Source organism: Phalacrocorax aristotelis, chromosome 4, assembly GCF_949628215.1.
Source record: "Phalacrocorax aristotelis chromosome 4, bGulAri2.1, whole genome shotgun sequence".
Classification (NCBI taxonomy): Eukaryota; Metazoa; Chordata; class Aves; order Suliformes; family Phalacrocoracidae; genus Phalacrocorax; species Phalacrocorax aristotelis.
The window spans coordinates 22,178,501-22,192,413 of NC_134279.1; the positions used below are offsets into that span (position 1 = coordinate 22,178,501).

The following is a 13,913-nucleotide window of genomic DNA, read 5'->3' on the forward strand; positions in this document are numbered from 1 at the left end:
CGATTGGCTGCTTGGCTGGGGACAGCAGGCCAAGCAGCAAACTGGGAGGTGGGGAGTCCTGCGGGGAATGGTTCTGTGCCAGAAACGGTAGGCAGGGCTGCCAATCGCGAGGTGGGGAAACCAGCAGGTGGTGGTTCTGCGCCGGGAAGGCAGGCTGCCATTGGCTGCGTGGCCGGGGAGAACGGGGAGGTACGGAACCCAGTGCGGATGGGTTCCGTGCCTGGCGGGCAGGCTGCGATTGGCTGCCTGGGAGGGAAGCAATGGTGAGGGCGGCCAATCGGGCGGTGGGGGATCCTTGCGGGAGGCGGCTGCGGGGCAGGGGGTGCCGGGGCTGCAGGTGGCCCTGGGGAAGGTGGGGGGCGGCGGCGGCGGGCCCTTGCGGGCCCGGGGGGTGGCTCGGCGAGAGCCCCCGGCGGGGCCGAGCCGTGCGGTGCGGTGCCGGCCGGCTGCTAGGTGGAGCCCGCGTCCGCGCAACCCAGATCCGGGCCCTCGCCGCTCCCCCGCCCCTCGGCTCGCCGCCCGCCCGGCTCCGTGCGGCCGCCGCCGGGCCAGGCAGCAGCGCCGCACCGCCCGCCGCCGCCGCCTCCCCCTGCCCGGGCCCCTCTCTCTGCTCCCAGTCCGGCCCCGCGGGGGACGCGGGTGCTGCGGGTCCCGCCGCCCCGGAGCGCCTCCGCCCCCTCCCCGTGTGCGTGTGTGCGCGCCGTGCCGTGCCGTGCCGTGCCGTGGCGAGGCGAGGCGAGCCGTGCCGGCGGGGCCGCCCGCCCGCGGCCATGAGGCCCCCCCGCGCCCGCTAGGCACCGCGCGGGGCGCGGCCGCGGAGCCGCCCCCCCCCCCCTCCGCGCCCGCGGAGCCGCCCCCGCGCCCACCCGCGCCGAGCCGCGCCGGGGCTGGCGGTCTCTGCAGCGGGAGGAGGAGGAGGAGAGGGAAGGATTCGGGGTGCTGGCGGAGGCTGGGGGGCTGAGGACCACCCGCTTCCCTCTGCGCGGGCGCCTTTGTGTCCCCTAGCCCCGGTGGAGCGAGGGGCCGCGGGCAGGGGAGCGGATGCAAAGAGCGGCTGGTGCTGAAGAGAAAAAGGGGGATGGTGGAAGATTTCTCTCCTTTTTTTTTTTTTTTTTTTGGTGGTCTCTTCGGCAGTGGCTGTTCTTCCCCAGCGGCAGCAGCAGCAGCAGCACAGGCAATGACTCTGCCGCATACGAATCGCCTGGCCGGTGGTGCCGGCTCCGGAGACATCACCTTGCTCTGAAGTTGCCCACCTGGAGGAGGTAAATCGGAGCGGGGCTTTGGTCCAGAGGGGTCGGCGACGACGGAGGAGAGGAGGGAGCGATCGTCTCCCTCATCCCCACACACCCTCCATCCTCCAGGAGGGAGCCTGTGTAGCAGAAGAACACGGTAGAAAAGGAGAGACTTTTTTTTTTCATATTTTTTCCTTTTTTTTTTAATTTTTTTAAAATTTTTCTTTCATTGAGGGACCTTCCCTGCTTCTCAACCCCCCCCTTTCCTTCTGGCTGGGGGCTTTGGTACTGTGGCCAGGTCTTCTGACTACCCCCACCCCTGGTTTTAATGGCTGGATTGTGGCAGCAGCTCCCTGCTGCAGGTTGTTGAGGAACTGATGGGGACTTGCATCTCAGGAGCCGGAGGTGACTAAAGGTAACTAACCACCCAGCGGATGGATGCTCACCAGCCCTTGCCTGGCCGTCGGTTGCACCCTTTCCCGGTTGCGTTGGGCTGAAGGGTGCCGGCTGCCCTGGGCGCACGCTTGGATTGAATTATTTTGTAATAAGAACAGTTTCCCTTCGGGGGCCTGGATCCTCCAGGTAACGGGAGCGTCCGTTTGGGTCTGCATGCTGCGGGGGGACAGCGGGGACAAGGGGTGTGCTGGCAGTTGCGAAATGCCTTGTAGGCTCCAGCTGGGTTCAGCCGTGGACAACTAGGGTGGCGAAGGCGGCGGGTGGATGGTGGAGACCTGGTAGGTTTTGTTCTTGCTCCCCTTTCTGTTTTTCTATGAAAAGCACCACATTGGACTCGTGGGTTTGCTGGTGTTACACTGAGAAATTCCTGAGTTTCATGTGTGTCCCCCCCCCGCGCCCCTCCTCATGCCCACCTCTTCGCGGATCTCCGTTTCTGTTTAATTGCTGAAGGGTGCCTCGAGAAGCAGTCACTCTCCTGGATAGCAGGAGGCGGAGGGTGGGCACGGGGCGCAGGTGGGGATGGTGCCGAATTGGGGGGTGCGTCAGGGGGCGCAGGTGTGTGGATGCGGGGTGGTAGGGTAGGGGTCTGCGCCCAGCCCAGCAGCCCTGGGCTACAGGTAGGCGCGAGCTTCTCTCTTCCTTGCAGCCAGAGAGGGAAACATGCAGTCCAGGTAGATGCATTGCTGGAGATGTTCAGGGCTTCCCACCTCCTGCCTCTGAGATTGCGTTTGCCGGCTCTAATAGTATAGGGATGGCATTCACCAGAGGGATTTTTGAGCAAGAGGGCCGATATGTGTAGCTGAAAGCAGAAAAATGCTTTTTTTAAATGCCTTTTTTCCCTTTTTTTTGTACTCTAGGTTTATTTGCTTGCTTAATTATTTATTTGCGTTCCCCTGGCAATCATCTTTTGACTGTTTAACTTGGAAATATGGTTGTAACGCTGATGATTGCTCCCTGCCATGAGCCAGAGAGCTGCTCTTTCCTGTTTCCCAGTCTGCGGAGCCTACCTCGAGCTGGTGCCCTTTATTGCTAATGGAGATGTAGGTACAGTGCCCAAGAAATGTGCCCTTGGTACCTGGGGGATTGCCTTCAGGGCTGAGTTTGATCTGCAGCCTTGTGTCCGGAGTTGTCCGTAGGAACAATGTAGCCCCCGCCTCGACGATTTAGTTGGGTCTTTCCCCCACCCTTTCCCCTATAGACATGCAGATGTTTAGTTTTGCAGGAGGGATGGCGAGGTAGAAAAGGAGCCTTTCTTCCTCTTCCTTTCCTGATAGGTGTGTGATTCTTCCCTGCAGTAGTTAAAGCAACTTGTGTACCGCCAAAAGCAACGGATTGTTGTCTGCTTGTCACTGTAGCATCCATCGCTTTAACCAAAACAACCCACCCCTCGGCTTGTATTTATTTTCCTGTTTAGAACACTCATTAGGAGGTACCAGCATTTCCACTCTCCCAGTCCTGGATCCAGGCAGCTAGCTGCTTAGGAGGAGACTGAGGTTAAAAAAAAAAAAAAAAAAAAGGAGGGGTGTGTGTGTGAAAATGCCATCTGTGTCTTCATATAAGGCAGATAGGTGGTCCGCTAGTTGCAGTTTCTTTCTGTATTACAGCACTGATTACTCCAGAGCGTTGGATCAAGATTTTCAAAGGTGAAAAAAAAAAATCTTTCCTGGAGTTAAAAATACAGAAATTCCATTTGCGTTGTGGAATGCTGTCTCTTAGAGTGCAGCCAATGCTGCCTGCTTAGTATTGAGTACTAGCATGTGCTTTGTAGAGCTCATTTATCATCGTTTCCAGGGGTTCGCAATATGAACAGGCTTCTACTGTGTATTCATTAGGAAAAGTCCTTCCATGGAGTTTTTTATGGGGGTAAACCAGGTGTTGCAGGTTAAACGTGGCTGCTGTCAAAAGTCTGCAGTTGTCACTTAAGAATACCAGACCGGGAAGGGAGAAAATCTGTGCACCCATGCTGATGTTGGGTGGCAAAGTTCAGCTTAGTGTTCCACCATAAAACCCTGTTTTTTTTTTTCTAAAGGTGAAACAATTGCTCTCAGATGGCAGGAGTCGGTACCCCTTGTTGTAGTTGAGGTTGCTCGTGTTCCAGCTCCTTATGAGTACTGTTCCCCGATTTAGGCTTAGTTTGCTACAAAGTAACTGTTGTCTTGCTACCTGCTAGCAAAACGTAGGGTGGGTACATAGTTCTGGTGTGCCTGTTTCCAGGAGGCCTGAAGTTTTTATAAAGCTGGTGTTGGCCTTGAGTTCTGTGTGACTTTTATTATTCCATGAAATATGAATTATCCTTTTTCTTCTGGGGGCTGTTAGGAGACGATAGGTTTAATCTTGCATTTAATTCCAGAGCAAGCTAAATGGCGATGCAGATTGATGACAGTGAAAACAGAGTCCTGCTTTGAGGGGCAATGAGATTTTAATGGTATTTATTAAGTTTAAGGCTAGCAAGTCCTCGCTCAGATGTTTTGTTTGACGAAAGTAGGAGCTGTGTTTTCAGTTTCTCGGTGCCCTGTGGAGATGACGGAGCAGCTTGTGTCTCAGCCTTGGAAAATCTTCCCTGAGCACTTGCTGGGCCAGTCCGCCTCCTTTGCTGCAGCTGGTGCTTGGCTGTGTGTCCCACAGGTTGGGATGCCATGGGGACCGCGTCCCTCCCTGCGGGGGGTGATGTGGTGGGGATGCTTGGCTTGCCTATCCTGGCGTTAATTGCAGAAGAGAATTTTCTTCCTGCAGCAGGAAAAAAAATTGCCCTGCCCAACAACAAAGCTGGTGTGCTTTGCTGGCTGGGAGGAAAACGCAAGCAGGTTTGTAGGTGAAGATGCAGGCACGCAGATTGAGCTGGCTGGCTGATGAGCTGGGTGTCTGCGTGCTGCCCAGTGTCGCAGGGCCGTTATAAAAATAAATAACTATTTAGAGGCAGGTGGACCAAATTATTGGCCAGGACTGGAGAGGAATATGCATGACCTTTAGCTTTGTTCAGCACATCAGCTGGAGGGCCTGATGCTGCCATCAGGGTTTTCTCATTCAGAGCATGAGCGTATGCATCATCAACACAAGTAAATGAGATGCACATGGGAGAGTGAAGTCTTTGTAAATGGAGTAGTCCTGGGAGCGGGTGATTTATTGTTACAGATTTTAATACTAATAGTGTTGGGACTGGTGTAGATTGACTAGGAAACCGCTTCATGTGTGACACAGTATAAAGGATGGGCTGAAGATTGACAAAAGAGGTGGAATTCAGGGAGCAAGAATGGATCAGGGAAAAGCTAAAACATGGAGGATGGGCATGAGGCTTCTTATGCTAGAAGTTGTCTTTTTTTTTTTAAATTACATTACTTGATGGTTGTGGAAACAGCCCAACACTGTTATTGGAGTGATTTTGACAAAACGTCTTACTCCTTAGAGCATTCTTGCACATCACAAGAGAGGTTTGGAAGAATAACTCAAGAATTATTGTTTTGGAGTGGTAATGATTGTACTGCTCTGAGAGCTAGGCATCGCAGTATCGATGTATTGCTTGGAACAATACTGAGACACTGGGACAGGCCTGTGAAATAAGGATGTGTTTTCCTGCTGCTTTTGATGATGGGCTGCTTATTGGGCTGGGATGCACTTGGTGAGCATTGAAGTTTTGAGGAGACGTTTACTATAGTTCATGTGGACTCCCAGTTCTTCCCTGCTGGTCCCTTTCTCATTCAATAGATGCCTTCCTGCTGGGGTGTGAATGCTAGTAATGCACCATGATGCCAAATTTTGGGTATACGTTCATGCTTCAGTCTCTGCTATGTCTATAGGCAATGCTTTCAGGGCTCTATAGTATGGAGAGCTAGAAAATGTGTCATTTTTAACAGTTGACTCTGCCCCAGGCTGTTTGTAGGAAAGTAACTGTCCCAGGCAAGGCAGCCTGGCACGCTGGCCTCTGGTTGTGTCATCTCCTGGGGTCGTGTCTGCCTTGGCAAATCTCTGTTGTGATCCTCACCAGCACTCAATATCAGGCTCTTTAATCCTTGCTTGGGACATGTGTAAATATGTCCTTTTTTTTGTAGATGCTGAGATGCTCCAGCACTCCCTGATCTCATCCTGGTGCCTGCAGGCAGTGGAAGCTCCCAGCGCAGGCTGCTGAAGTAGGAGGAGGAGCTTGCTTTTAAGCATCTACTTTTAATTCTTGGCTACTTTAATGGCAAGGAAACCACCTCCTACTCAAATCTGTGATGTGATTCCATCAAAGATGTTATCCCATTGCCTGTTTTTAGCCTCCAAGTTTGCAGTGTAATGCTTGCTTTACGTTCCTCACTAGATAATCTCTATAGCGCGCAGTCTGAAATATGTGTGTCTCCTGGGTGCAAGCTAAGCATTCATTTTTAAGACAACTTCTCTAAGGACACCTTGACACTGTAACTTTTACTTAGAAGTCTTTCAGAGAGCCTTCTGATTTTTTCTGTAAGCTGGATGCATTTAGCCGTCACTGCACCAAGCATTTGTAGCTATAGCAAGGTAGCTAGTCTTTTCAGGCAAGAACTTAATTTTAATTGTGTTCTGGACCACTGTTTTACTTACTAAGCACTGCTCAGTGTGGAATTTTTTCCTAGCCTGAAACATCTGTTTTCCTCTGGCAGAGAAATAAGAACTAAACCATTTTCAAATAGCCTTTTTCTTTCTGTCTTTTTTCCTTCCCTTTTTAAACCTTTCATTTCTACTTCTTCAGGCCCACTCCCATCCATGGGAGGTATTGCTGCATCTGCGATGGGGTTCCCGCTGTAGTCAAGGGAGCACTTCTGTTACCTTCCCTGTGGGGGGAAGATGCTCGAAAATTTCAGATGTATCTTCTCAAAAGATGCTCCAGAATATCAGATACGGTATCTTTTAAAAAACATTCCCCTACTTCAGCATCATGTTTCTACTAATTGTGTTGTAATGTCTTTGCCAGAGGTGGCATTTCAGGCTGAACAAAGCTGTGTACGCAGGTGAAGGCTTGTAATCTGTGCACGCTTCTAAAATCTGCTTATGAAAACAGTCGAAAACTGAAATCAAGGCACTTCCATTTGTGACTTGACAGCTTTCGGTTTCAAGGGTCATTAAATAGATACCATTCTGAAGAAAGTGAAGAAGTGCTTGGAAGCTGTCCTAATTAGGCAGTATGAAGTTATTATATATTCCATTTAAATGCCTAATAGTAATAAACTTTTACAAAGCATCTATTGATGTATGGCCTCACACTAGCAGGATTTTTTTATTTTTTTTAAAGCACCTTAGTCAGCATGTGAGTAATTACATAGGAATTATTTTGGTGGTTACAAACCTAGTGCTTCAGCAGTCTGTAGCACAACTCAGATTCATTGCAGTGGATACCTGACAGGGAACAGCTTTGAAATATTTTACATGATATTTTGATTATGTTAGATCATAGCTTTGCTATTATTAATTGTAATAACTTCACTGACTTGATTGCAGTTGCACTGATTTATACCAGGTAAGGTCATTGATTTTGAGCTTTGCAGCGGAACTATGTGTTTCTAAAACTTACAGTGAAATGTCATAAATACAAAGGATCAACATGAATGTTTTGTTACAGCAATGCAAAGCTGAAATGAAGTGGAATAGGACCCTCTGTACTTTTGTAGAAGTGGTGCGTAAGGTGTAATCATGAATTGTCCTGCTATAAAGTCCTGCGCAAAGGTGCCAGCACTGCACAGCACTCTTCTGAAAGAGGTCTGGTCTAAACCTGGCACCTTTGGCTAAGACTTAAGTGGCTTTATACCAACGGCAAGTAGTTAGCTTGCAACAATCATGCGTACAATGCATATGAGTTTTTACAGTTAGTCCCTTTCCCCCTCTGCGGGAACCAAGAATATAGTTACAGGGGTGAGGGTGCTGAATGAATGAACACTGTTTAAAATCAGAGGGATAGAAACATTCTGACTAATGCAGTCTTGGAGCATCCATTTATTATAAGCAGACATATGTAGACTTATAAATATCACAATTTGGGGAACAGACACAGTTCTGATTTTTTTTTTTGTCAAACTTGGGGAAGTGAAAAAGAGGTATCCAAGAACAATATCTGTACCCAAAACATATGCGCTTTCATCGGTATGTCTGTGTGTGTGCATACATAGGTTTTGTTTGTGAAATGATGGTGCTGATGCAGGGTTTAATTCTGTTTCTGGAAAAACTTCTCTCACTATTGATTTTCTGATTCTTTTTTGAGTTCTTGAGATGCGGGTGCAGTGATGGACAATAATAACAAAATACTTCTGCACGGGCATGCAGTTTTAAAATGTTCACTGAGTTGCTCTGACACCAAAATAGAACAAGCATGTTTTCAGATATGCTGAGCAACCACACATTTTATCAGAGTTGGTGCCGGTCCTTGCTTGTCTGTCGTAGCAGCCTGTTTCCATTCTGAAGTTGCTGATCCCAAGCCTGCCATAATGAGAATTTTTTTCCCTGCCCTCTGAGTGCAGAAGAGAAGCGTCACTGTGGTGCAGAAGTGCTGTTTGCAGCTTTCTTGGGGATGTTAGCATTTTCCTTCAAGCGAGGAGTGTGTTAGAGTTAAGTACGCTAGCGAACTTTGGGCTGATCTAGGTTAGATGGGGAATTTAGCTCAAAAGATTCCAGCGCCAGGAGCTGCCGAGCTGTTGACTGTTTTTTGTTTAGTTTGTATTTTTTTTTTTTTCCCCCCCCTTTTTAATGTACCCGGTGTGTCGGGCCGGCGGGCGCCGGGAGAAAAGGGAAGCGTTAAGCAGAAGCGACACCCCCGGCCTGTTTGATTGGCGGGTCTCGCTGTTTACAAGCCCTGCAGAGGCACTGCGCTGCCTTGCTATTCCGCGCCCTGTCGCAAACCAAGCCGTGGCTTAAGCCCGTGAGAACAGGGGAGGGACCCGAGCCCAGTTTTTGATGTTCTGCATGGGTGGGTACCCTGAATACTCAAATGCGTTCCAGTGACAGCTGACCCTGTAAGGAGATTTTTCAATAGCTGTCTCAGATTTTTCTCTTTTCTGTTCCCCCCCCCCCCCTTGTTTTCTTATTTTTCCTTTTTCCCTTTTTCTCTCTTCTTTTTTCCTTTCTTTTTTCCTCTTCCAAAGACTGCTGGAGGAAAGTGGGGGAAAAAAAAAACCTAAATCACCCATCGTAACCATCTTTTTGTATAGATTTCACTGTTGGAGAGAGTTGAGTATTTTAGGGATCCTGTTAACGCCTTTTCTTTAATGCTGCCTTCCACGTGTGTGTATTCCTGACTTGACTCTGTCATTTCAAAATGGTGCAAATTCCCATCACTCACAGGGGGCAGGTTTTTGTTGTTTGGGTTTTTTTCTTCTCCTGCAAGATATACACTGCAGGTTCTGTATCGAGAAATATTCTCCATGTAATGCAGATCTTTATTTGCCACTTTTTTCTGTGTGTTATTTTGCATCTTTTGGTCTGGTTATTCCCCCCCCCCCCCCCCCCCCTTTTTTTTTTCTGCTGTAACAAAAGGCTTTTGGATTCTGTCCTAAATGACTTCTTATGGTGGGCTATCTGGAAGTACCCAAAAGTGGTCTATAATCCTGCAGTAGATGGCTTATCCAGGGAACAGCCATTCTTGTTTCCAGCACACCACAGATTGCTATATTGGGCATTGCACCTCAGTTCGACCTCGTTGGAACTGTGTGTGTGATCTAAAATGTTATTCCTTTGGATATTGCAATCAAGGCCTTTAATCATTTGGAAATGTGGTGTATATATCCCGCTTCCTTCCGAGGGAAATTACGATGTGACTACTGCACTTGCAATTCCCACAGCACAGACCTCTTCAAGAAAATGTCATTTTGGATTATCTTTAATGGGTGCAGGTGTGTGGAGTGGCTGTGTGTCTTTTTCCCCCCCTCTTTTTTACATTTTTTTATAGGAGGACAGTAATACTACAATCACTGCTTTATTTGGTATGACTGCAAAATTATGTGTGTCTCCTTGTGTAAAATTCATCCTGATAGGTGTTTAAAATATAGTGATTATGCTGCGTAGAGTGATAACTTGTGACCTTTTGACAAGCGATCCGCAATTACAATCATAATGCACTTTATAGATCTCCTTAAGTAGGTCACCAATTTGCAATGAGTCTTTCTAAAGTCTGTGCAATGCGTTTTGACTGCGGGAGTGGGGAGCGCTTCTCCATATAACATTGCTGATTTTCCAAAGGAAAACTAAAGTGTGACAAGGGAATTATACCTGTGCAAGTATTCTTGTTTAATGAGAAATACAGGTGCACATCACTGAGTGCATGAGCGTATTCCTGCCTGAGCAGCTCTGTGTTTGCAGTGGAGCTGAGATGGTGGGTAAAACTTGAGCACCTGTGGAAAGGTGTTGGCCAGCAGACTGAAGCAGTTGTTTATGCCAGCCTAAACTAAGAAGTTGAAATTTTCCCATTCAAGAGGAGAATCTGGACCTCGCAGTGTCTGGGGGGATGTTTGCAGCAGGGAGAACGGGATACGGTGGGGTATATATCTTAAGAGCTGCCTCGCTGTTTGTCCCCTCCAGATTTGGGAGCAGCAGATGGGGGGTTGTCTTCTCCAATGCCTTTACGCCTGATCACTCCCTCATCCCATGCGAATGAAGGGCAGAGCAGGATAACCCATGGGCCAGGCTGTAAGGGTGAGGATGCCAGCTTTTGATTGACCCTTTTCAAGCTGCAAGCTTGAGCACAGCGAGGGTCCAGGCTTCATGTAATTTGGGGGCAAAGCCTATTCCAGCAGTAGTCATTGTGGTAAAGCTGGAGACTTAAATTAAAAAAAATTAATTGCTAAAGAAATAGGCAAGATGGTGAAGAATATCACGGAAGTCTGGTCTGTAACAATATAGATGTATTTTGCAGTAGTAATAACATAATGTTTCTTTGAGCTGGTTCCTCCTCTTATTACTACAATAAAATAAGTGGCAAAACATATGTTGACCTAGGGGTGCCAAGTCCACTCCTCATTTCTAACTCAAATAGGTCTCTCCTGGGCTGCAGTAGGATCTGTGGTCAAACACCAAGCGGATAATCACGTGTTTTTTTTTGTTTTTTTTCCCTTTCCCCTGTAAACAACTTTTCCTTTTATACTATAGACACTTGTGTGGGTGGTTCCTCGTTGACCACAAAGATGTGTTTTTTTGTTGTCTTCCTTTTACATTCTCTATTGAATTAGCAGAGCTATGCAGTTTTGTCTGTCACACTTGGGTGGGATACTGCAATGATTTAATTTAAAGTGAAAGAGAGATGTCTTCATTTTAGGGAAAACCATGGCTAAGTGGTGAGAGTAAGCAGGTCTAGCCTCCACCAGAAATCCTAATTAGAAGAAATCCCATGTACGGTTGACCTTGACTATTGAGACAACCCCCAAAGAAGAAAGACCACTAAAAATTAGTATGCTGCCAGCACTGCACTTTTATTATTTGACATTATTAAGCAAACTTGGTGTGTATTTCTTTTTTGAAGCGTTTGATTAAATGTGTGATCTTATCTTGGTGAAATAGCCCGCTGGGCTGCAGACAGTGGTGTTCAGAAATGAAATTTGTTTAGAGCCTCTGAACAGACATTTATTCAATGAGAGCTTTCTTGAATAATAGATGTGACAGTGAGATAGCTGTGCAACGTATTTTTGGGGTTTGGGCTTTTTTTCCTTTGATGTAGGGAGTTGCAATGTGATCAGGGGGAGACGATAACAAAACTGCACAGGAGTAAGAATAGGATGTAATGTAGGGAAATTATAATCTGTTGTGGAATCAGGCCCCAGTTCTGCTAAGAGTTATTTTTGGGCCAAGCTTTGCACGCTTCGTGACCTCCCTGTTGGCATATTGTTTGGCATATCAAGTGATGCACATACGTATCTAGCTTTGTATCAATAATCTTATCCTTTAGCTAGGGCTTTTAAGATGCTTAAATTTTGTGGAATTAAAAAAACAAACACAAACAAACCAAACAACAGAAAAACCCCAAACTAAAAGAACAAAACCCACAAACAAAATTCCTCAAACAACAATTCAGAGAAACACGGTAGTTGACTCTTGGGGTCGGTGCTGATGTCCTTAATCTGCCCTTTAGTTTATAACAGTCCTCTCAAATCAGTGAGACTATGGGAAGGAGGCTGGTCCATGCATAAGGAAGGCAGGATTCACCAGAGGGTGTTCACCTCTTGTACACGTCCAGCAATGAGAAAATGTGTAATGTAGGAAAATATTCTCATCTTCCTTGTCTTCTTTCATTGGAAGCACAGATCCTGTCGGACCCTTCACTAGGGGAAAATGTACGTTAAATGGGGCTTCCAGTTCTGAAGGATTACCAGAGATGCAATGGTATATATCTGTTTTTCCAGCAAAACAGTCAACTTCATTATAGTTTTCCAAACAGCTCACAGGGATAAGATTTCATTGAACATGTGGACTGCACAGGATTTCCAGCTGTTGATACAGGGATTACATACCTTGCTTTTCCCAAGATGAAGCTGAGAAGGAACATGAACACCTGAGAATGTATTTTTTTGGGGTTTTGTTTTGGTTGGTTTTTTTCCAATAGTGGACTTGTAAGAATATACTGTGGTGATCTCTGAGGGCGAGAGATGTGAATTTTCTGAGCAGCTTAGTGTTCTGCAAAAGAGCCTTTTTTATATAGAAAGTTTTCTTTTGAATGAAAGGAGTCCCAGAGTGCCCTAGCTGTAAAACCGTGTTTTGATCAATCCCCATCTGCCTTGCTGCTCCCCTGCATTGTACAGCTGATGTCTTTACATCACGTTAGATGGTGATTAAGTGATTTCTCCTTCTAGAGGTAAAACTAAAACCTTCCTTACAGGAGTCGGGAGAAGATGTGAGCTCCATGCCTTAATGATATACTGAGGTGCTAGCTTAGGACTCCTCCAGCATTTGATGCTCCAGCTGCTCATCTTCCCCACTCTTTGGTTAATGTGGTTGTTTTTCTTAAAAGTTGTAGGGCTTTTAAGACTTTTTGATAACTCTTAATTACGGAGACATTTTTCTTTCCTGGTGCACAGCTAATCCCACCAGATGCCAAACGTAGACTTGCAAGGCTGGGTGTAAAGTGCAGGAATTCATGTGTCTGGGAGCCCTGCGTATTTTGTCATGATGCTTGCCTGAGCTTGAGGGATAACTTCAGCTTGCGAGGTGTTTTGTGTATGTGATATTCTGAGGAATACTGCCTGTAAACATGTAACTTACAGGCGTATTTTAAGGGGCTCTCCCATAGATCTGCAGCTGGATATGAGTTGTCTTTGTAGCAGAGACAGCAAGCCCAGAACCATGGGTCAAAGATCAGCAAACACGATCCTCTTGAGCATCCTAGATGGTGTCCCCAGGGCTGGTTTGGTGCTGCAGCTGCTGAAGCTGCCTGCCATGAAACCATACCTCTGGGATGGTGGTGGGCAGCAGGGAAGGGTAGGAGTCAGGAGAGCCGTGTTTATAACTGCTTTGTTGGTTGCAAAAGGAATGACGGGTGTTCTTGGCTCTGGCATGAGCTCAGTGAGGTGCTGAGACAGGCCATGTCTCATCTCGCTACCTGCATGGAAGCTAGGTCATAATCCAGCTTCCAGAGAAGAAAAAAAGAAAAAAAAGAAAACCAAACCCCCAAACCTTTTCTTTCTGCAGATGAAATTTTCACATGAAAGCACAGCCTGCTAGAAAAAGTAATGGTCCCATTATGATCTGCTTAAACTAGAAGTCGGTCAGGAAAATGAAGATGGAAGTTTCACTGCTCTGAAGTCTACTTGACTTCTACTTTTCTACAGAAGTAACTTGGTCTGAGTAACTCTGTACGTAGTGGTTTCTGAGCAGAGTCTGGTAATTTTTCTGAACTGGGAATGGTAACTTGGTATAATTTTTTTGTTTTGCATGTAAATGATGCAGAGCTGTAACGTTTCACCTAATTTTGAACTCTTAATGGGACTCTAAAATAAGAAGAAAAATCCATTACAGATAAATTTCTAGGGTGGCTGTTTAAAAAAGGACGTAGCATTTTTTACTAGCATTCTGTTGCTCCTAAAGCTAAGCAAATATTTTTAATTAAAAATAATTACTTGCTACACACGCTGGGTGTGCTGGTTGGGTTGGTACATGCTGTGAAGGCACAAATGATGCTTCTCTTGCTGAGAGATGTAGTGGCCCTTGCCAAAGGTGCATGGGAACAGTGCTGCTCCTGTACCAAGAGGTATTTAATGGTCTTTTTTCCCTGTCTGGAAGTCACCTGTGCAGAACTTGAGG

The 13,913-nt window shown here is 46.9% G+C and overlaps 1 protein-coding gene across 8 annotated transcripts in view; it reads left to right on the forward strand.

Moving 5' to 3' along the window:
* The first annotated feature begins 893 nt into the window (after positions 1-893).
* The window catches only part of ADGRL3 (adhesion G protein-coupled receptor L3), a 520,031-nt gene continuing 507,011 nt past the window's right edge, over positions 894-13,913 (forward strand). For 2 of the 8 annotated variants that reach the window (XM_075090566.1, XM_075090571.1), the window contains exon 1: positions 1,244-1,814. The gene's annotated coding sequence lies outside the window, so the exon portion shown is untranslated. Of the gene's footprint in view, positions 1,815-13,913 lie in introns of all 8 variants that reach the window. The other 6 variants (XM_075090573.1, XM_075090572.1, XM_075090568.1 and 3 more) reach the window with 6 other exon arrangements.